Raw genomic sequence first — 23,876 nt, forward strand, 5'->3', positions numbered from 1 at the left:
CTGGGGAGGATCTAAAAAGCATCAAGTGTGCGACTTATCTCATATATGTTGTATTAGATGTTGTATTGTAGTTATTTCCTCCCCAGTGTGAGCCTGTCTGTGATTGAGAGAGAAGAAACATAGTTTTGGAAATTTTCCTGAAGTTTTGGATTTTGGTGGTAGGGTTAATGATCATCTCATGCTTTAGGCTGGGAAAGTAAGAGGGTCCAACTCTTAGACTCTGATTTAAAGCACTGTTTGAATGATGGGAGAGAGACAATGAAAGGACTGGAAATAGGAGGAAGGTGAGGATTCTAGACCTGTGTTGAAGCTTTTTGACAGCATCAATGGATGGGATTGGGGGATAGGGAAAGGGAAATGGGAAAATGGAAAGAAAACTATAAAGTCAGCTGGTTTTTAGAACTCTTTAGCTTTATTCGAGGAACTGAATTTTGGTGTGCTCACTTTTGTTTTGGAACACAGGCTCCCTTACAAAGTTTTGACAGCTGAGTTTTATAGTTTTCTTTCAAATGAGTCAACCTGTAATGTATTTATTCAACTATCAGTGACTGTTAGATCCTCAGTGAGCGTATGGTGTTGCCTTAGAGCATCTCTGATGGAACCATTTGTGCTTAATATGAGAATCTCACATTCAGGGTAGTACAGTGAGTAAGAGCTGGAGCTTAGGCGTCTTACACGCCTACATTTAGAACCTGACATTATGGTTACTAGCTGTGTGACCTTGGGCAAGTTATTTAATCTCTCTGAGCCTCAGTTTTCCGTGAGGCATCTGTAAAATGGATATACAGCCATATGTCACTTAATGACTGGGATATGTTCTGAGAAATGCATTGTTAGGTGATTTTGTCCTTGTGCAAACATCATAGAGTGTACTTACGCAAACCTAGATGGTATGGCCTACTATACACCTAGGCTATATTGTGCTAATCTTGTGGGACCTCCATCATGTATGTGGTCCCTGATTGACTGAAACGTCCTTATGTGGCCCATGACTATAATAATAGTACTCAGCTTGTTATAGTTGTGATGAGGATTAAATGAAATGATACACGTAAGCTCTCAGCTAAGTGCCTGGTACATGGAATGTTCAGTGTTTTCCATTATTGTTATTGACTTAGAGCAGCATTTGAAGAGAGTAAGGCTGGAATCTCTTAATCAGGTTGGGGATACTGTGCTAGGAAAGTCAAACCAGAGTCTTCATTTAGAGGGAGTTTATACTTTGCATTTTCTTCATCCTTCTGTCAAGACCCCAGGAGAGTTTCTGAGATGGTCCTTCTCAACCTAGCTTCATAGGCTCAGCTTTATCCTCTTGTAGGAGGCTTACCCTTCACAGTCGCGGGAGACTACAACTGCCTCTTGCCTACCCCTTTCCTGTGGGCCAGCCCAGGTAGGGCCCCTGAGGGCCTCCTTAATCCGGCATTGGAGGCCCTTCACAGCTCTGGACACAGGCTACCCCAGCACTCCTCGCTCCCACTTCCAGGAATTCTGTCCATGTGTTCTTCAAGACCCAGCTTAGAGCACAGGCTTTGCAGCCAGCTCTGGACGTTTGTAGTCTGGTTCTTCCTTTTACTATCTGTGGACTTCTGGCAGGTTAACCTCAGTAAACCTTAGTGTCTTTACCTGTAAATTGGGAGTAATTTTACCCATCTCAAAGATTCGTTGTAAGGGTTAAATGAGTTAATTTATGTAAAGCACTCAGCTTAGTTCCTGGCGCAAATATGTTCCTAGTAAATGTTAGCTGCTGCTGCTGTTAGAGATCTCTCCCTTCTATGAATTTCTCTGCCCTGGCCGGGTAGTCAGCAGATCTGAGCTTTAGTGCTGACTATCTGTCACTTGCTGGGTTACTTTGGAGAAGTAACTTGACTTCTCTAGGCTTCAGTTTCCTGTTCTAGAAAGTGGGAGATTTGGATTGAGTGTTTTCATCCACATTTTGACTTGACCCTTCAAATGCGTATCTTGCTTTCCAACTAGATTCCCTGAAGTTCTGTGTAAGTATAACATTTGATACATTTTATTTCCTCAAATTGGCCAACGTACATAGTTTATGCTTAAAAAATATTTGAGTAACTTTTTTTTTAACCCCATCAGTTGGATTTTAGGAAGCATTTCGACGTGGTTCTCATAACTTGGAGACTGGGAACTTGTTCTCAGATGCTTAGGGCGTGGTTGCAACAACTTGCAAAGAGGCTCCAGCCCTTAGTAAGCTAGGAAGTCTACCAGGTTGGTAAGAAAGGAGGTGGATTTCACTTGGTGCCCCTGGGAAAATTTTGGTCAACAGATATTTGGGGTAGTTATTTGTTCTGCTGTATAGACTGAGACCAGCTTTGTGAATAAATTCTGCCATCACTGTTTCTTCTCTCAGTAGTAGGAAATGGCAGTGTTTTCTGACCCACCGTCTCTCCTTTAGAGTTTGGAGTGAGCTAGTTGTGCTCAAAGACAAACTGTGTGTTAGGGGAAGAGCGTCCCAAGGAAAGAGTAATGTTTAGAGCCCGGGCTCTGGGCTTGGATTGTCGGGCTCCACGTTCTGGCTCTGACACTCACCAGCTTTGTAACCTTGGGTAAGTTCCTTAGCTTGTCCATGCCCCTGTTCCTTTTCTGTAAAATGGAGGTGGTAACAGGGTTTCGTAGGGTTGTAGTGAGGCCTAAATATCAAGTACTTAAGAATAGTACCACATATCTGGTGCTAAATGAAATGTGAGCAATTATTGTTATATTTATGATTCCCTGTAAGCCAAGCAGAATTTCTGTCTGAGTGGCTAGTCTGTCTGGTTTGTTCTGCTGAGACATGTGGGGTGATAGTCCCTTCCTCTGTGTCTTGGGCAGATATCTAGTATCAGCAGAGCAGTTATTAGTGTCCCCCAATTGGTATATAGATCGTGGCTCTTATACTTTGCTTTTGTAAAGAAATATATAAACCAGAGGGGGAATCTGGCTGAGCCAAAGGAGCAGCTAATCTAGGTTGAAAGGACCCTCTCTGATGAGTAATGTATGTTATGTGGCACTGAGGTAGGGACATGGCAGAACCCTGTGTGAAAGAGCAAGATGGGAAGTGGACTGAGGGAGAATGTAAACTCAGAGACAGCGAGAGTGGTGAATATCTCTGGGCAAGTGATTGTGGCTAAGACAGTAAGCTGTGTCAGGAAGCTCCTGGCACTTGATCTTCCAAGAGACATGTTGACTCCCCAGCCCCAGGTGAGCCTTGCCCCAGGAGTGATCACTCAGACCACTCTCAGAGGAGCCATGGATCTGTTCCTAACAAGAATGAGTAGCGTGAGTAGCTTGGTGCATCTTATCTAGAAGTGTAATTATAAAGAGATTTCCTCTTTCAACTGTAAGAAATAGGAACTTTTGCTGCCAAACTTAGCAGCGTGTTTTAAGTCCCTCAAATCTCCTTTGAGTGCTACCAAAGCTCTCAGCTTTGTTGTTATCTCTTGTTGAAATATAGCCTGGAAAGGTCATATCAACAGTGCCAATTTATGGGCCTGCTGAACCCAGGCAGGCCTAGGGCAGAATGGGGAGTTCCTGGGAGAAGGTGCCTCACAATTTTTCCCTTTGAGTAAGGCTGTTTATAATCTAAGTTTCCTTTTGCTTTAGAAGACCAAACTCTGCAGATTAGGGTCAAACATTTTATTTCTTTTGCGGTTTTACTTCTGTAGGCTCCCTTAGGCAGGAGCTCAGACTCTACAGTAGCTCCCTGTACAATCAGGAGAAGCTCAGCCTTGATGGTACTTACAGCTACCAAACTATGCCCAACACTTTTTATTGGAGGTAAGTTTTCTTGGCACAAAGTTATGCTAGAATCCCTGACCCCGTTTAGTTTATTAGCAATTTTTGACCTACTGTGCATTCTGAAGTGGTGATTAAAAGAGGTGAAGACCACCGGGTGTAGAAACCACACGTGGGGCTTTATGCTCATTTGTAAAGATCTGAGAATAAGAAGGTCTGACCCATGTCTGCATATACTTTGTCACCTGGCAAATGGATGCAAATAGGGAAAGGAAATTAAAGAACCTGACTGACCCTGGCAACAGGAAAGAAGTGTGTTACTTGAGTGGGAGAGGAAAAATACCTGGGACAGCTGAGATGAACTAGGCAATGGCAGTGACCTTGGTTTGTAGTCTGTGACTTGACTAACTCCGCTGCTGTGTTCAGAGAATTGAGGCTTTGGAATCTAGAAAGGAAAGAGAGCACTGAAGTTCCTAATTTTCTTTGCCTCCTTCTAACCCCCTGATTCACTCAACCTTTTGGGTTCATACATAAGTGGAAAGACGGCCAGAAAAATGGCTGTTTTTGTAATGGAAGAGGCAGCACTGTCCTCTCTGGGTCCCTGTCTCTCTGCATTTGAGTCATCACTGCTGCTGAGGATTGAGTTACTTTGCTCGACTGTGCTGGGAAGGCCAGCTGTGAGGATACTGGTGGTAAGACGGGTGGCGGGTTTTGTTAGCTCTCTGAGTAAGTGCCCAAAGGAAAGTGGCAGGGATCAAGTTAAAAAGAAAACAATGAGGAACAACTGGAAATTTTTGTTTTATTTAAATCTCAGTAAAAGGAAATAGACTGGCTTTTTTTTGGTCTCAAAACTCACATCTGTTTGGTAAACCCAAGTGGGTTTCAAACGCAGTGCTATCCAGGCTTCTTTTCACCTGAGAAACACCCAAGGTTTGATGTCTACGTAACTTTGCTGGGAGAAGTTGAGCCCTGGGAAGCTGTAGAAATGAAAGGAGAAAACCATGGAGTTATGTGTATTTTACCAAAATAAGAAAAGTTGGTGGGGGAAAAAAAGGCCATGGAGACTGTAACTCCTGTGACATCCTCCCAGCCCTTGATAGTAGTTAATGTTTGTCAGAGAGGGAATTGGGACGATTTTTTGTGTTGGTGCTCCCCAAGGGTTTATTTCTCCTCAACCTTTTCTCTTTTTAATTTACAGTCTCCCCCTGAGATCCCATACTCTGCTGCCACCAGTTAGTCAGAGGGAGGAGGGGGGGGTGGTGTCCAGCTCCGCCTCTCTTGTTCAGAAACTATTATTTATTTATTTATTCAGTATGTATTTATTGAGTTTCCATTTTGTTCTAGGCACTGTGCTACATGCAGGGCACGTAGGGGTAACTAAGACAGCAAAGTCCTTGTATTGTGGAATTTAAAGTATAGTGGGGGAGCCGTCAGTACATAACTAAGCAAATCAATAAATGAGGTAGAGTTAGTAATATGAGCTATGAAGGAAATAATGGTGTTGGGAAAGAGAGGGAGTAACAGGAATTCGAAAGCTATTTTCAAAAGAGAAGTTAGAGAAGACCTCTCTGATAGTATGATATTTGAGCGGCAAGTTCAAGGATGAGAAGAAGCTGTGAATGTGCGGATTTGGGGAAACTACATTCCTGGAAGAGGGAACAGCAAAGGCAGAGCCCCTGAGGGAGGAAAGAGCTTGCTTGGCATTTTGAAAGAACACAGACAAAGTCATCGTGGTTAGAATATAGGGAGCCAGTGGATGTAGGGGTGTAAGATGTTGGTAGAGACTAGTTCAGGTAGAGCCTTGGCCATGGAAAGGAGTTTGGAGAACCAGTATGAGGGGTATAGGGATAAGGTATCAAAATTTGAGAGGAATGGTTGGCTAAGAGGAACATTGAATTTGGTTGTCTGAGAAGAATCAAGAAAAAGAATATGGGGAAATAGAAGGGATCTGGTGTGGGGATAGGCACATAGCTAATTAGCTAAAGGAAGTGTAATAAATATAATTCAGTTCTGTACAATTCTTGAGATCAAGAAATATGTGTTTTAAAAATTTCTGTAGATTTTAGGTCTGTGGTATATCATTAGTAGAATGCTTACTCTATTCCAGACTTTGTGTTATACTAGGCATTTTCACTTGCATCATTTTAGTAAATTCTCACAATAATCTGAGTGAATTTGTTGATGTTCGGATGTTTACCTGAGGGACACGGGGGACGAACATGCTTAAAATCCAAGTCTAAGTCTGCATGATTCCAAAGGATGTGCTCTTTCTATACCCCCACTCTGATTGGTATACCACCTGCACCTCCTCTTAGTTATCTCAAATATTTAATGAGCATTTTTTTTCCTGAATTATTGTGTGTCGTTTACTGTCATGTTCTTCTTTCTATCCATTGGAAACTAGGATAGATTTTGATTGTTTGTGGAGGTGAATGAGTTTTTTCCAGCTTTCTCTGAAAGGAGTACCTGGTTGAATATTGAAAATGGCAGTCCATATCAAAAACTGGGAAGGGTGGGGGTGTGTGACAAGACTTGGAAACAGATAACCTGAATCACCTCTCTTTATCTGGGTAGGAAGAGTGGTGGTCTTTCTCACTAATACTCCACAAGTAGTTAGATATCTTAAATTATGATTCCTCCTATTTTATAGGAAGAAGATGGAATTTGTGTTTGGGAAATTTAATTTCTCAGTAAACTGACGTTTGCAAGTAAACTCTGATTTCCTAGTTTACAGGTCTCTTACAGAGTTTCCGAGTTTGTTGGAAAGGTTTGAGGAAAGAAATTTATCAGGCCACAACTTTGACTTGCTAGAAATTGAGCAGAGTGGTTTCTGTTGGTGGGTACCTCTTTCTTGAGGGACTGGTCCTGTTTGGATTCTGTAAATCAAGGGTCAGGCTTCTGAAATGGAGATGTGTGTGGTGGTTGTCAGTTCTCATTCCTCGGTGTTCGTGAGGTCCGTGTCCAGCCTAGCCAGCCAGCTGAGATGGAGCAGTTTGTGAAGGGCAGAGTGGGGTGAGATTGAATTTCAGTTTAGCATAGATTCCTGACACACACAAGAATTTCTTTTGTAAGTAATGGGATTCTGCTTTCCTGTCTCCCCTTTCACTGTCTGTTTTAGTAACTACTTTGCTACTGGAGGAAAAGATATGTGGTTAGGAAAGATTCCTTTAGATGGAGTTTTTATCTTTGGCACTGACTCACTGAACAGACGTTAGGTGGTTGCCTACCATAAGTAGGGACCCTGGTGAGGTAGGAGATGAGGCTGAAAGACCGGTTGAGGTCAGATCTTGAAGGGCTTGAACCCTCCAGGAATTAGGGAATCGTCATTGTTCTGAAGGCAAGAAAGGAACACAACTGGACTTGGTTGGTACAACAGAAACCTATGATACCATGTGGAAGATAGAATTGGAGTGGGAGAAAACCTGTCTGTCTTCTTGGGTATAACTAGAGAGGTAATGTTACGGTCCCTAAGATGCATTGAAAGCAGAATATAAGGGAATGGGGGGTCTGAACTCCAAAAGGCAGGGTTCCCTGGAGCCTGAGAGCAGTGATTTTCAGACTTAAGCATGCCCCAAACTCACCTGGAGAGCTTGTTTCCAATTCAGTAGGTCCGAAATGGGGCCTGAGAATTTGCATTTTTAACAAGTTTCTAAGGTTTCTAAGTGCTGCTGCTGTTTGGGAACCACTGCTTAAGAGGATCCGCAGCTGAGACTCAAATAAGGGTAGGAGGGCCAGATGTTAATTGGTATGCCTTCTTTCATTAACCTAGAATTTCATGTCTTTACTTCAGAATCTCTTGAGTGGGTTATGCTGTAACATCAACAAAGCCTCGTAAAGGGCCGTGTCCTCAGTCACGGTGACTCTTCTCACGATATCCACATCACTTCTGGATGAGGTTTCCAGCTGTGTGCTTGTCTCTAAACAGGTGTTTGACTGAGTTTTGGAAAATGCCTATCCTAGGCACTTAATTCTGTTAGGACAGGTGACATTGATGGCAGGATAAGCTCCCCCTGCCCTTTAGCACAGCCTCCTGATTGGTAGGACTATTTCAGGGGCTGTAGACAGGCTCAGTGTTGAGTGTGTTCAGTTGATTAGCTAGGTTTACACAGGACGTGGCTGGGAGATTATCTCTTTAGCCCAGGAGTTGAATTTCAAGGGCGAAGTCCACAGTTGGCAGCTGGTAGGCTGAGAACACCTGGAAGAGAGGATTTCACTTGGCTTTCATTTAGCCAGGCCTCAGGGCCTCTTCCCACAGAGGTCAGGTTTTCTCCTTGTCTGGTACCCAGGCAGGTAACTTCGGGCTGCCGTTCCCAGAACAGCATGGCTCCAGGCCCTGCCCCGTGCTGTCTGCTTCAGGACCTGTGGCTTCAGGTGAGACACTCAAGTTGGTTCAATACAAGCTGCCCTCTCTTCCTTCGCATTCTCATTTCTTGAATCCTTGTCTGTGCTTGCTTCTCCCTTAGGGGAGGATCTTCATTTCTTTTTTGTGGTCACTGACTCTTAGATTTTCCCTAAAGCTCTCCTTTTCTCAGCTTCCCTCATTAGTTCAACACAATCATAGAATTCTGTTTCACTGTGGGAAGGGACATTACAGGTTACCTGACCTGGCATTGTCCAACCGTTTCCTATCCCCACACACACAGAAAATGATGATTTTTGTAAGGCACACTGACTTAAAAAGAGCAGGCTGCTGGTAGCACTGAGCCCCAGTGCTGCCCCAGGGGTTGAAGGAGTTATCATGTTTGCACAGCTGTAATCTGTTCGTGGCGTGCTGGTTGAGAATGCTGATCCAGTCCCAGGTGCGTCAGAGTTTAGAGGTGAGAAAACTGAGCACCCAAAGTGGCAGAGCTGGGACTGGGCCTCCGACCTGTTCACTCCTGCTAATTCAGGGCCTTGCTATGTACGTCACACAAGGACTATAATGTGTTACAATTTCAGATTAGCAGGCATGCATGAGACTGTCTCAGGCTAATTTTTGTTTAAGATCTTTTTCCTTTTTTTTTTTATATAACAAAGCAATACATTTGTTCTAAAACTTACGCCAAATGGAAAAACATATAAGTCAGAATATGAGTCTCTCCTGTAAACCCATGCGCCAGAAATGTAGTCCTTGTTAACCAGTTGGGTAACAATGGATATTTTTATCTATAATATATTTATGTAGACATTTATTTTCACAAAAAGAGATTATACTCTAACCAGAAAATGGAGAATAAAAAGTGTTGGCGAGGATGTGGAGAGAGTAGAACCCTCTTACTTTGCTGGTAGAATGCAAATGGTACAGCCGTTGTGGAAGCAAATTCTTTTGGTTCCTCAAAAAGCTAAAACTTGCCATATGACTCAGCAATTCCACGCCTAGGTATAAAGCCAAAAGAATTGAAAACAGGGACTCAGATACCTGTATGCCAGTGTTCGTTGCAGCAGTATTCACAGTAGCCAAAAGGTGGAAACAACCTCAGTGTTCATCCACAGATGAATGAATAAACAAATGTGGTATATGTGTATAATGGAATTTTATTTAACCATAGAAGAGATGAAGTTCTGATACCTGCTACAACATGGATGGACCATGAAAACATTGTGCTAAGTGAAATAAGCCAGACACAAAAGGACAAATATATGATTCTGCGTATATGAAATATCTGTAATAGGCAAATTCATAGAGACAGTAGATTAGAGGTTACCAGAAGCTTGGGGAGAGGGGAGAGTGGGGAGCAATTGCTTAATGTTTAGAGAGTTTCTGTTTGGAGCTATGAAAACGTTTTAGAAATAGATAGTAGTGGTGGTTGCACAACATTGTGAATGTATTAATGCCACTGAATTGTAAACTTAAAGATGCTTAAAATGGCAAATTTTATATTGTGTGTCTTTTACTATAGTAAAAAAATGACCATACTGAAAATTTTCTCACTTGGTAATTTACGTTGGCTATTTTTCCATGTCAGTACATTACTTTTAACAGTAGCATTGTGTTTCTTCAGGCGTATGTATCATACTTTATTTAACCAAGCCCCTGTTGATGGACGTCTGAGTTGTTTCCAGTTTTTCCCATTATAAACAGTGCTGCAGTAAACAGCAGTATACAGCTGTCTTTGCCCACGTGTTCTAGTAATTGCATTACCTTAGACAAAATTCCCGGAAGGGAAAGTTTGCTGATCAAAGGCTATGCTCACTTAAAATGTTAATAAATATTACCAAACTGCTTTCCAAAGAAGTTGCATCTATTTAGTTCTCATCAACAGTATATACAGGTGCCTGTTTCTGCCGTATCCTCGCCAACGTGGGTGTTATAAATCATTTTAATCTTTGCCAATCTGAAAGGTGAAAAAGGATTTGTTGTTACTTTATTTAGGATTTCTGTAGTTATTAGTGAAGTTGAACACTTTTTATGCCCACTGGCACTTGTACTTATTTTTATATGAATTTTCTGTTCAAATACTTTGTTTTTCTGTTTGGTCATTATTTTTTCTTGTAGATTTGTAACAGCTTTTATGTACATATTACATTAGAACTCTTTGCCATATGTGTTGCTGATATATTTTTCCCCAGTTTGTTTCTTTTTAATTTTTGACTTTGTGTGTGCTAATTATTTGCCTTTCACAGGTTTTAAATTTTTATATAGGCAAATATGTGATATTTTCCATCATGGCTTCCCCCCCCTTAATGTCTTTTGAGTTGAATTTCATGTCATACTTTGAAAAATTTTCTTCACTCATTAGAATTATAATAATAATTCATTCATTTTTTTCTTAGTGTTTTTATGATTTCAATTTTTATATTTAAACTGTAATTAAGTTTGTAGTAAGGAGTAAAGTAGGAATTAAATTTTATTGACTAAAAAACCTAAAATAACCTTTTTCCTATTAAATTTGCTCTTTATATAAAATTTGTAAACTTCTGTGCACTTTAGTATTTTTAGTGAGTGAGGCTACCTACATTCATATTCTTGTAATGGTTCTTTTTTAGTGTTACCATACCATTAAAAACATTTTCTGCAACATTTATGGAGGAACATTTCTGATTTAGTTTACCAAAAAGAAAAAAAAAGGCTTTAGTGAGAGGCAGGTAAGAAATTGCGCCCAAGTCTTCTGATTCCCAATCCTGTTTTTTTTGTTTTCTGTTATCCTTATGTGTTACAGCCAAATTCCTTTTCTTGATGTTTGGGGATAATTGCATCACTCCTCTTCTGAAAGACTTTACAATTGCAAAGTAGAAGGTCTTTGGTTTGACACACTAGACCTAGATAGTATGACATGAAAGCCTTTCTCTCAGACTGTACCTGGTTTGATGAACTCAGCCTCACTGAGGTGGGAGCAGGGAGGCAATTGCATGTTAAAGATGCATAGTATGGTGCTGAGGAGAGCCACGGGCCAAAGTCTAAAGGGACGTTAAGACCGGGAAGTGTGACTCTGGTGGAGGGGAGCAGCAGGAAGAAGTGTGAAGAAACTGGATTGCTTGGAAGACAGATTAAGGAAGATTTTTGAAGTGAGAGAAGGAAGAGGAATAATGTTTATTGAGGACCCACTTATGACCCAGATACTAAACTACTACTACCTACTTGTATTTTAAAAGTCAGCTTTTAGTGCTGGGTCAGCGTAGGGTTGGTGCTCCTAAGGGTCGTGACCCCAGAAAGGAAAGCCTTATTCAATTGTCAGAGTAAGTAAAATCCTGGAACTGGAAGTTAGGGTTTGAGAGACTGAGGAGCGCAGCATTGACTCAGCATCATTTCTGCTCGTGTCAGCCAAGAGCTTAGATGGTTATGTTTTTAGTGGAAATAGGCTAAATAAGGAAGCAGAAGGAGAGACTACTTCAGATTAGGAAACATTCATTAGGCCCCTGTAGGACCAGGTGCTTGCAGACATACACTCCATACCCTTAAGGAACTTCACAGTTTAGTGGACAAGACGTATCAATGGTCAGGACACTGTAGTGTGGTTTATGCCGCTGTACAAGTGGCACTGGGAGGGCAGGATTAATTTGGTCACTGTTGGGAAGGGAGTGAGGAAGATGAGGGTAAGGTTTCACAGAGGAAGTGGTGCCAGTTCAGATTTTGAAGAATGAATAGATTTGTTTGTTTGTACCTTTTGACCACTATGAATAGTTACTTCTTAAGTGGACAAAGCAAGGGGGACTTTCCAGGTAGAAGGATTAGCATGTGCAAAGACAGAGAGGAGTGAAGCAGCATGTGCAAAGTTCTGTGCACGTAACTACCAGTTGGTCATTTTTGCTGTGCATAGTAGGGCAGAGTGAGCAGTATCAAGATGAGACTGTGGAGACAGGTCTCAGGGACTAGCTCTTGATGTCGGGGACTCAGTCATGAGACAAGGGTTTTGAGTGGATCCATCCACATAGGTATTGAAGTTGCCAGGGTGAAGAGAGAGCTGTCACGGAGAGCCTGGTGTGTGTCAGGGCAGGAGATGGTGCATGCATCTGTGAAGAGTTTGAATATGTGCGGTAGTCACTTCACAGCAGAGCAGCAGCGCTAGGGAATAGGTTGGAAGCACAGTCAGTGGTAGGAGAAGGCAGGGTGAAAAAATGCAAAACATCCTTTTAAACAGCTTTTAAGCCTATTGTGTTCTAGTAGACATTGCTGTCCACTGGTTGGAAATCAGTGGGGTAGGGGGTTAATACAGAACAGAAAGACACTGTGATATGTGGGTGGGGTTGAAGCAGGAGCCCTCCAGAGGACACACATTTGGTCCCCCCCTAAGTAGTGCCAGTGTTAGGGAAATTGGCCAGTGAGTGCCTGCTCACTGTTTTATCCCTAAGGGATCCCCTTCTGTAGTAGCCCCTGATGCCTCTTTGATGGAGGTTTGTTTTGTTAGCCAATCTTTGTAGGATTTGTGTTGCATCTTTGCACTTGGCTTACAGGCTTCAGGTAGGGCAGGTAGAGGGAGTGCCTGTCCCTGGATGAAGCACTGGTCCAGAGAACTCCCAGACTTTTCTTGCTGCTGGTGACTGCTTGTCTCGTAAACTTCTGGAAAGCCAGCAATGGCTCAGGACTACAGGTAGAGTGTCCCATTTTCCGACCTTGTCTATTCTGAACTCTGTGTCTAAAATACCAGGGAAGGCGTATATCTCTCCTGGGTCATAGGCCATCAAGCTTGTAGGAAAGAAGCGTTTTGTAGTTTCAAAGTTTTGAAGAACTTTAAGCTAAAGACATGGACTTGTAAATGAGCCAGAAATGAAAACTTGAAATGATAATTTCTCCTCCCAAAGATAGTATCTCTTGAAATAATGCTTATAGGATGATCATCACTGAAGGAGAAGAGATTAAAGGGGAGTTGGGAGAAAAGAAGGCCTACCAGGCTTAGTACCAGCGTCTCCTTGATTCTGAAGCAAGCAGAGTCTGTGCCCAGGGGAGGCTACAAGTGGGATGTTTCCTCACTATCCTGCCAAGCACCTGTGTTTAAGGGAGTGACTGACCCACACACTTACATGGTTTTATAAGTTTTGACAGTGAGGAAAAAGTTTTCCTGTTAGGCTATATTTGGAGTTAATTTCCTGTTGACTTTGCTGGTATGCGTTGCGTGTGTGTGTATAAGCAGAAATGTCAGCTCTGCTTTATGTGTCTTTTCCTGGAGGATAATGATAGTTATTTACACATGAATAATAACTTACAGCATATAAAATATTTTTACATATGTTATTTCATTGGTTTCATATTCTGTCTTTTTGAAGAGGAATTGAAGTTGTTGACTCCAGAAGACATAATAAAAACAGTACCTTACTGTACTTTCCATAGGACAGTAGAAGGAACAGGAACTTTAGAGTCAGACCTAGTTTGAATTCTGGCTTTTCCATTTACTAGCTGTATGACCTTGAGCTTTAGTTGTCTTATATGACCTTGAGCTTTAGTTGTCTTAATTGGTAAAATAGAATTGATTAACATTTACTTCGTAGGATTGTTTTAGAGTAGTGTTAAATGAATTAACATGTTTAACATATAGGCATAGTGCTTGGCACACAGTAGTTAACTGGTAAAAGGAGGCCTTAATCATGTAATAACATAGAAACAGATGGTCAACATCAGGAAAAGAAGAGCATGCAAATGTCCTAATTTTGTTAATTAAGATGGTTGCTATGAATGACCTTCACTTTGACTCTGAGTTCCTTGGCAGTCTGGGAAACTGACTTTCTGATACCTTACCATTAGGAAGGAGAAACATACCATTTTCTGAAGGCAGACGAAGTTTGTTTTTTAGTTTTATATTTTAATGAAATTTCTGATATGGATATCTTTGGAGTCGGTGAATTATATAATAGATAGTAATCCTTACCCTTTTCTTTAGTGAGAGTTATGTTCTCTTTATTTTTTTGTTTTTACAACAACGAGGACATTTCTTTACCATTTTTACAACAAATGCTTATGTGATTTCGATTTCCTATAGCTCTCTTATGGTGACTGCCGATAAAATACAAATGTTTTATGTGAAATTGCAACTCACTGAAAACCACCCTGTAAGGAGCTGAGCTAATGGTGTGTCTGTGTAGCTTTCCAGTGATCTCACTGACAGAAAAATGGAGCTTCAAATACCCAGGGGCGTGGGTATTCATCACACCCCTTAGATCGTCTTCCTTAAGTATCTCTTTTCTTCAGTTTGGATTTTGTAAGAGTTGGACAGCAATCGATTCAAGGCCCTGAGTCCTGTATTCTTTATTCTGTATTTCCAACTGAAGCAGATCCATAGACTTTGGAAAAGAAATGGAAGGGTTGACTTCCTACTACAAAGTTAGAGCTGTGTAATGTGCTCTTGCCTGTATAAAAACATTATTTTGTTTAATCTTTATAAATAGCCCTGGGAGGGAAGAGGACTAATCAAACATTTGCTTCCCTCTGAAGTACCAGATATTGGACTTTTCCTCCATTTAAAAATGGGAGGCTGACTGAGTGTTGAGAGATGAGGTGAAAAAACCCATTGCATTCCCTCCTTCTCTTCTCCTCCATTTCGTGGGTCATAAATGCTGGGCAAGGATTGCCCTGTGCTTTATCTGTGTGACTGTTTCTGACCTGGAAATGACTGTCATCACTTCTAGATAACACCAGTCCTGGGGCAATTGCTGAATGAAGTTCACATCACAAACAGATCGTGGGATTATAGTGACCAGGGAGAGATCCTAGTTGGAGTGGGTGACTTTTCCAGAAGGCGAAAACAACACGGCAGACAGGTGACTGCCTTCAAAATGCGGGGAATGCCCGTTGCTCTGTGTCATCCTTGCTGGTCAAAGGCAGATAGAATGAGAGGAATTTGAGTCACAGAAGAATTTGCATGTGTGTTCTTTTATGCTTTTGTACCTTTTCCTCTATGCAGCAGTGATCCTAGAAAACAGGAAAAACTGCTGTGATCGTAATCAATATTTAATGTAAAGAAAAACTGATGACGGTTTGTCACTGACATAGGGCAAATTCAGGCCTTGGGCCTGGAGATGAAGCTGGCTGCTTGTGGAAGTGCAGGCAGCTGCCTCCTTGGATGAGATCCACAGTCTGAAAGTACAAAGAGTAGCTTAATTTCAGTGGATCCCCATGGAATCTCAGATGTTGTACCTTCCTTCCTGTGCTTTCATAACAACTACTCAACCCTCTGGGGGCTTGTGTAATTGGGGTACCATACCCAGAAAGAAGTTTCACATGCCAAGAGAACATCTGTGCTGGTTCGTAGATGCCACACAGCCAATACTTTCTGGATTGGTTTTAGGTTTTAGATGTTTCACATTTGCCTCTATGCAAGACTGCCTTCTAGTGACCACCTTGCTCCCTGGCCCACTTTCCTTGCTCTGTTCCCTGAGCTTCCCCAGCCTTTATTTCCCTAATTCTGGGGAAATAGACTTCCTGGCTGTGCAGATGAGACCAAGGCTACCATGAGGCCATGGCTTTTGTTGCCTCATCCACCCTCCTCATCATGGATAGTTCAGTCGTAACTGGCTTTTCCTTAGGGCCTCTGAGTGTGTAAAAGGGATGTGCTGGGGGGAGAGTTGAATAAAGGAAAGATAGTTTGGGCTGAAAGGTCCTCTCCTCTGGGGGCTGTTCTTATGACAGACTTTATACCCAGGAACCTTAACCAAGAGTCTTCTTTCCGTTACTGAAACTACCCAAAAGAAGCTAGACTCCATGACAGGTTCAGAATCTGAGAAATGGAGACTGCATTGTTACTAACATTTCATGTGGAATTTGGGGACTGTGTAGTTCTCTCTGACCCATACCCCCTGCCCTGCAATCATGAACAGCTATCCTCAGCTGCCTCCCACCTCTTGCCGTCTTCATCTTGTTACTGAAGATTCTTACCCTGCATGAAAACCTCTAAGCCCTGCTCTCCCAACTCCCGTTTTTTGTAGAGCTTTTGTTACACTTCTCTCTGCAGTGTCGCCCTCTTTTTCTGCTAACCTCTTGCATTATTCCAGGGAACACCCTTCTGCTATTGAAAGACGGACTTGCCCTTATTTCCTTTTCCTTTTTCTGTTCTTTTGTACAAAATTAACTAACTTGATTTATTTATTTTTCTTCCCAAAGCCCCAGTACATAGTTGTATATCCTAGTTGTGGTCATCCTAGTCCTCTTACGTGGGATGCTGCCACAGCATGGCTTGATGAGTGGTATGTAGGTCTGTGCCCAGGATCTGAACTGGCGAGCCCTAGGCTGCCAAAGCGGAGTGTGCGAACTTAACCACTTGGCCATGGGCCAGCCGCTGATTTTGTTTTTTAGTAAGAGAAGTACATGCTCATTGCAGAGTTTTTTTGTTGTTTTTTTTTGTTGTTGAGGAAGATTTGCCCTGAGCTAACATCTGTTGCCAATCTTCCTTTTTTTTTTTTTTTCCTATGCTTGAGTAAGATTAGCCCTAAGCTAAACATCTGTGTCAGTCTTCCTCTATCTTGTACGTGGGATGCCTCCACAGCATGGCTGATGAGTGGAGTAAGTCTGTGCCCGGATCTGAACCTGTGAACCTGGGCTGCTGAAGCCAAACGTGTGGAACTTTAGCCAGTTGGTCACAGGGCCGGCTCTCATTGTAGAATATTTGTACGTAACAAAAAATATTGGGAAAAAAGTAAAAATCACATATCATCCCTCTAACAGAAGTAGCATAATTACTGTTAATTTTTTGGTATATATCCTTTGGATCTTTTTTCATATATAGTCTAGATAGACTTTCTTTTTTACTTGTATCTTTTTTTTTTTTTTTGAGGAAGATTAGCCCTGAGCTAACATCTGCCGGTGATCCTCCTCTTTTTGCTAAGGAAGATTGGCCCTGAGCTAACATCTGTGCCCATCTTCCTCTATTTTATATGTGGGACGCCTACCACAGCATGGCTTGATAAGTGTGTGTAGGTCCACACCCAGAATCTGAACCAGCAAACCCTAGGCCACCAAAGCAGAACGTGTGAACTTAACTGCTGTGCCACTGGGCTGGCCCCTATACTTTTTTAAAAAATTCAAATACAGCATTTTGTTTTGGAACTTACTTTTTTGACCACTAATGTTACATGGATGTCTTCTGTGGACAGCGTATATAGAGCTACTCTGTAATGTTTAATGCTGCATAGAATTCCACTGTTTAATGCTGCATATAATACCATTGTCTGGGTGAATCATTATTTATTTAATTAATCTGCTAACAATGGATTTTTGGGTCGTTTGTTATTTTGCTATTAAAAGCTATGTGGTGATAAATATCTACATATCTATATATCTGTCCCTACTTGTATGAGTGTAACTTCAGGATAAATTTCTAGAAATGGAATTGCTAAATCAAAAGATATGTAATGTACTTGCATTATTTAATAGTATCTTTTAAATTTTAAGTATATGGAAAAGAAAAAACTTGGTATAATAAAAACCTATGTACCCATCACCCAAATTTAATAAATATTAACATTTTACCATATTTGCTTCAGATCTCTTATTTAAAATGTTTTCTTCATATAACAAATATGACTAAAGCTTTCCCCAGTCCTTTCTTCCCTGAAATCGATATGCCTTATTACCATGCATAGCTCATCCTTTTAAATATACGTGCCCATAACTAATGTACAGTATTGTGTGTTTTAAAAATTTTATACACATCACACCATTCCTGATGTAACCTTTTACAGCTTGATTTGTTTCACTCAGTGTTGTTTTTGAAAAGTATGCATGTATAAATCATTCAGTTTAATTGGCATGTAATGCGCCATTGTATGATAGTGAGAGATGGTTAAAGTCTTTCTACTTTTTGTGTATTACAAACAGTGCTATGGTGAACATCCTTGTTCAAGGAATGTGCAAGAGTTTATATACGCCAGCTACCTGCAGTGGGGTGCGTGATTCTTCAGCTTTACGAGCTTATACCAGATTCCTGTCTATAGTGATTTTGTGTTTTTACTGGCAATGTATACAGTTTTTATTTCCCCAAATGTTTGCTAACGCTTGGAGATTCCATGCTTCTCAGTATTTTCCATTATGGTGAATATGAAATAGTATCTCTCTGCTTTAAGTTGCATTTTCCTGATTTACCAGAGAGATTGAGCATTGTTTAATATGTTACTGATTATTTCAGTTTCCTTTTCTTTGAATTGTCTGTTGATATCTTTTACTTGTTTTTCATTTGGGTTGTCTTTTTTTGTATTGATTTTCGAAGTTCTTAATATCTTTTGATTTTTAATCATTTGTCCGTTATATCCTTTGCAGTTATTTTCTTTCTGTCTGTGGTTTGTCTTTTAACTTTGTGTAGGGTGTCATTGTGGGCATGTATTTTTCAGAGCTTTTGATATATATCTGTGTTCCTAAATTGTCCTCTAGAGAAGTTGTGCTGGTTTACAGTTCTTCCCACAGTGTGTGAGAGTGCCCCATTGGCCACACCCTGCCTGACTAGCAATAGTTTTTCATCTTGCCCTATCTGATAGACAAAAAGTGGTATTGCCTCTTACTTTTCACCTTTTCCTTGAGCATTCCTACCTCTTTATTATAGCTGAAACTTGGCTTTTCCCTGACGATCTCACTTGCTTTGTGACCCTCTCTAATGAAGCAACATCATCTCCTCCCCGTGACTTTCATTCACTCCGCACTCCTGACCTTGCTTCCAGCCCTGCCTGGCAACCTTTCCCATTTGAAGTCAGTCTCTCCCTTCACATATATCTCCTCTCCTCATTCTTAGTGCTGACTCCCTCTTGATTTCCCTGTTAATTGCTTACAATCTTCTTCAGATGTCTCTTTATGGCATAACCAGGACTTGAGAATTCATTCTGAGAATTCTTCAGTGCTCAGGACTCACAGTGCTTCGGTCTTTTTCACTCTAAAGACTTCATCTTCATTCTTGTTAACATACTCACAGCGTGGCCATACCTTTGTCCTCATCACTTGGAGCTATTCCACTTTCAGGATCCTAAACTCTGAAATTCCCTTCCCTCCCCAACCTCCTGAATGTTTATACCTCCCATTCTTTCATTGCCCCCTCCGCTTAGCTGGATCTCTGGCCTTTCCCTGCTTGTATAGCCTCTGAACCACCCTCAGGACTGCCTACTTACTTTCATGATCAGCCTCATCCTTGAAGACAAGAATTCCAGTCATGCAGCTGATTACCTGAGTTCCTTCCCTCTCTTATCCTTCCTGCGATCTTCAGTCCTGGTGGACTACTTGGTCAGATTTTTCTGCTGTAGCCCTAGATTTCTGAGTACTACTTCATCTTTTAGAAGCACAGTTCCTGACCCATCATTCCTTTCTCAGAAAATTTCTGTGATTTCCCAGAGAAAAGATAAGATCCTTAATTTGGCTCTTAAAGGCCTCAGATCTGACATTTCTCCATCTCTCCAACTGTCCAGTTAAACTCCCATCAGACTGCACATCTCACTGTTCTTCGTGCGTTTTCTACTTTCCTCCCTCTGAGACTTTGCTCCTGGGGTTCCATCTGCCCAGGATTGCTTCTTTATTCTTTTGCCATTTGATCTTCCAGGCCCAGTGTAAGGGCAACCCTCTCTGTGAAACCTTCCTGCTTCTTCAGTTGGAAGGAATCCCCCTCTATCTAAATCCACAGCATTTCATCTCTTTAATGGCACTTAATTTCGTCTCTCTAATGGCACTTAAAATAGTCTTCCTGGTATTTGTTATATTTACGTGTCTATTGTATCTACCTTACTATGTAGGCTCTTTGAGGATGGACCCATGCCTTAAGCATTTTGGTGTCCCAGCCAGCACTAAGCACATTACTTTACACAAGGTTGGTGTTCAGTATGTTTTAGTTGAACGCACATATGATTGTGAGTGTGAATGGAAGGAGGAGAGACTGTTTCCCTGGCTTATCAGAGACTGTACTTAAAATTTCAAACCCCTTCCCCTGCTCTAGTGAGTAAATAATCAGACTTAGCTTGACCTGGCCCAGCAGAAGAATATAGCAAGCTTCTGACCCACAGTGTAACTTGGGGAGCATGACGTTTGTCCTATTGTAGGAGCAGGAGCCTTGAGTACCAAGAGCACCATCAGGATGTTTTTGGGTTTAGGGAGTTAGGCTGGCTACATTCTATGCACTGTAGGGGAGAGGATTTCAAAGTAAGACAGGAAAGGAAGACCTTGAGAATGCTTTGGCAGAGGTAGGAGCATAGGGACTGGGGAGCATGGTGACCCTAAGGTGAGGGTTTTGTTTCGTTAAGTCGGGCTAGTCTCTTTCCTCTCTGCCTCCCAGGACGGAGCCTCAGTTGCATATGGGAGAACAGTCTGGCATGATATCTGCCATTCTTCCTGCCGTGGGACCTTGAGTCACAGTCTAAGTCTTCATCCCAAATGCCTCCTGTCTCATTCTATCCAACTACTGTTAGTCCTTAAAGGTGTGGCTCACATTTCCTCTCTCACAGAAACCCTGTCCTGAGCTCCTGCAGCGCGTCCACCTCTACCCATTGTACTTTAGAGTAGTTTTAGTCTGTATCTCTCATGTAATTATTTCCTATTGTGTCTTGTTTCCCTGAGTTAGTCTGTGAACTCCTTGCATGCGAGAATCACATCTCATATTTTTTTCTCTCTGCTTAAAACAAAGCAGTGGTCAGTAATTAGTATTGATTTTATTGAGGAGCCTGATACTAGAACTTGGAAGATTATCAGTAGTAGAAAAACTAAAGATGGGAAAGGACACGAGGGTAAAACTTAGCCTTGGGCTGGTTCTCCAGAGTCTGGATCTGGGGAGGCAATGCCTATTCATCTTTACAATCTCCTAGTGTATAGGGGAGGGGAGTGGGTTTCCTGAATTCTGGCTTTGAAGCTCTGCCTTCCTACAGTAGTCAGCATCCAGGCAGGTGAGGGAATGAGGTGTTCAGGATGTGCCCTCCAGGGAAGAAGAGGCAGGACTGATGGCTGGGGCCCCACACAGCAGTGACAGACTTGGGGTGAACTGGCTCCATGCCAGTTCCCCTAATACACGGGAGCCCTAGGCACACAGAGTAGATTGGAGCTCGAAGGATCCTTTACCAGCCCCTTTCCTGAGCTGGAAGCAGAAGGGGGAACAGCAATGCAGTTGGCCGACTTGCCTCTTCTGCCTTAAAGTACTTTGTTTCTGTTGCTAACAACAGACATGGGTAGTGTAAATAAAACGCAGACACTCAGGCACATAGACACATATGTGGAGACTGAAAATTTGAGTTGTCGGGGCAGTGGGAGGGACTGAGGTGGAAGGGGACTAAAAATGTGTAGCTAAGTCTCTGAAGATAATCAGGGTGCCCTGTCCTCCTTCCAGCCTTTGGCGATGGGCCTGCCGTTAGGGATGCTGAGTGGAGGGAGCCTGGCTGTCAAGTAAGAGATGATACAGTCTGGATGCCACAAGTTCCAAAGCCTAGGTGCTTGTTACAGTTGGATGCCAAGCTTTGCTCAGGCAGACCCTCCTCCAAGCTACATGCTAGGGATCTGAGGGTTAATGGCAGCATCTTTCCTTCTGTCCTGCCTTTTCTTTAAGGCTTTGCTCATTGATTCCTGTAGCGCTCACGTGCGGTATATGTTGATCGGCAGCAGCAGTGGCCTTTATGGCAGCCTTGACCTAGAAAAGCCCCCTGACATCTGCACCTAAACACGTGACTGGTGTTTTGGGTAGGCTTCTGAAAGGCGTGAGCTTCCTCAGTATGGACTGAGACTGTTTAGCTTTGCCGGGAAGGGTGCTCTTACTAGCAGCAGGCTGAATAGTTAGTATTCCAAGAAGTAGCAGTTGTGTCTCATGTGAGATGAGCTTATGCAGAGACTTGAGGTTCAGATAGATTGTGATGAGGATGGGCGATGAGGAAGACCATGAGTCTCCCTTGCTGGAAATATAAATAGGGACGGGTTAGATGTGCTCTCTTCCCTCCTCCCTGGATCTAAAAGGTATCTAGGATTACATCTGGAAAACCTCTTCTGTTTCTGATTCAGGGGAACAAGGAACTGCGCTGATGTGATATTCATATGATATGTCACTTGGAGTTACTGTATGTGTTACTACAGGAGTTAAAGGACCCAAAGTACATGTGAATGGGATACCTATTTTTACAACTTAGAAGGTATGCAAGATTATCCCGATAATAATAACAATCTGGTTCACATTCTGATAACCTTTCTTGAGTAGGAGAGAGAGGAGTAGAGTTCCTGTTAGGGTCTGAGAACTGCCTATTACTCTGGAGAGGCCTAAGGGAGTTGCCTCCCATGTGACCTCCATCGTCTGTGTGGTCACGATGGCACAAAGTCTGGGAACTCCTGAGGAGAGCGTTGGTTGTTTTTCCTTTGTTCCCTGGCTTAGGGCAGGGGTGTGAGACTCTGTGCCTGGTCCTTAGGATGGGTAATTAACCAGGGCTGTTATTGAATGGAGTTGGATTCAGTCTAGTTCTGAAGCTCATAAAACTTCAAAACAGGGCAGGAGGCAGGGTGGACAGAGAGAATGATGGTTCCTCTAATAGAATATGTTCTAAAGTACCAGGCCTGGGTGCATTCTTGGAAAGACTGAAGGAGAGGCAAGAAGACTTATCCAGCTGGACTTCATGTCCTCAACCACCTTAGCCCCTACAGTGTCACAACAAGCTGCCTGTGAGGTCTGGTTGTTAACTACCCCACCTGCCGGTTCAAGTGAGCAGGGAGGTTCGTGTTGAAGCCCCTCCCACCAGTTAGGAATATGTAGGACTGTGTTGTTTTCCTTACTGTGTCCTCAGTGTCTGGCCTAGTGCTTGGCAGAGAAGAAGTGCTTAGTCATTGTTTGTGGATCAAATGTTTTCCCAACCTAAGCTAAAGAGGGGCCTTAGACTGAGCCTTGATGCACGGTTGGGATTTGGATAAGCAGAGAGGAAGGAGAGTACTCCAGACTGGAAATGGTTTGAGCTCAAAAACATGGAGGCAGAAATGGACAGGTTTGCAGCAGGAAGTGTCCTGCCTGGAGAGAGAAGTGTGTGTGTGTGTCTGTTTCTGTGCAAGTCTGTGTGTCTTTGTGTGGAGAGGAATGGAGGGTGTGGTGATTGGGTGGAGGATATTGAAGAGGAGGAAGGAAGAAGAGAGAAGCAAGATTGGTTGGTAGCGTTTGACAAGGTTCTGGAGGAACTGGGGGAATCTGGATCTGGTGTGACTGGTAGTTAAGGAGCCCAGAGGAATGACATGATGATATTGATGTTCCAGGATGTTTAGAGTGTCATTTATGAGCAGGGAGGACTGGAGAGGGAAGAATAAAGGTAGAAATACTTCACATTTGTTTAGTGCTTCCCATGGGCTTGCACTCGATAAAGTGCTCTATATTTAATCAGAGACCATGGTGGTAAACCAGGTATGAGACAATGAGCTGGAGAAAAATTGCACGGAAGATGACATAGTTAGCTTCTTCATATTTGGTTATATTTGGCTCTTACTTGGTTAAATAAGAAATGGCTTCAAGGTCATCTTCCTGGGCTCTGCTTCCCAAAACTTGTCCTTGAAGCCGCTGAGCTGGGGCTGTTATCTGGCTCAGCTGGGCTGCTGAGCCTTTGCATACTCCCTGCCAGGAACTAATGTCCTTGGGCCTCAGCTGGGGTGTGTCCCCAGTCCAGCCATCTGGAAGGTCAGAGAAATTAGCCTCTAGAATGTGCCCATTAGTGCTTCGAGGGGTTACAACCTGTCAGTGGAATCCTAAGCCTGGGAACTGCTGCTCTCACAGGGCTTCTCAGAGTTGGAACAGGCTAACTGTTCTAGCACTGCCTGCTCCCTTATTTGGACGCTA

General features: G+C 42.4%; 1 protein-coding gene across 4 annotated transcripts in view; it reads left to right on the top strand.

Moving 5' to 3' along the window:
• DENND2B (DENN domain containing 2B) overlaps nt 1-23,876 on the top strand; it is a 150,712-nt gene that overhangs the window by 50,900 nt on the left and 75,936 nt on the right. The window lies entirely within an intron of this gene.

Source organism: Equus quagga, chromosome 14 (assembly GCF_021613505.1).
Source record: "Equus quagga isolate Etosha38 chromosome 14, UCLA_HA_Equagga_1.0, whole genome shotgun sequence".
In the NCBI taxonomy this organism is placed as follows: Eukaryota; Metazoa; Chordata; class Mammalia; order Perissodactyla; family Equidae; genus Equus; species Equus quagga.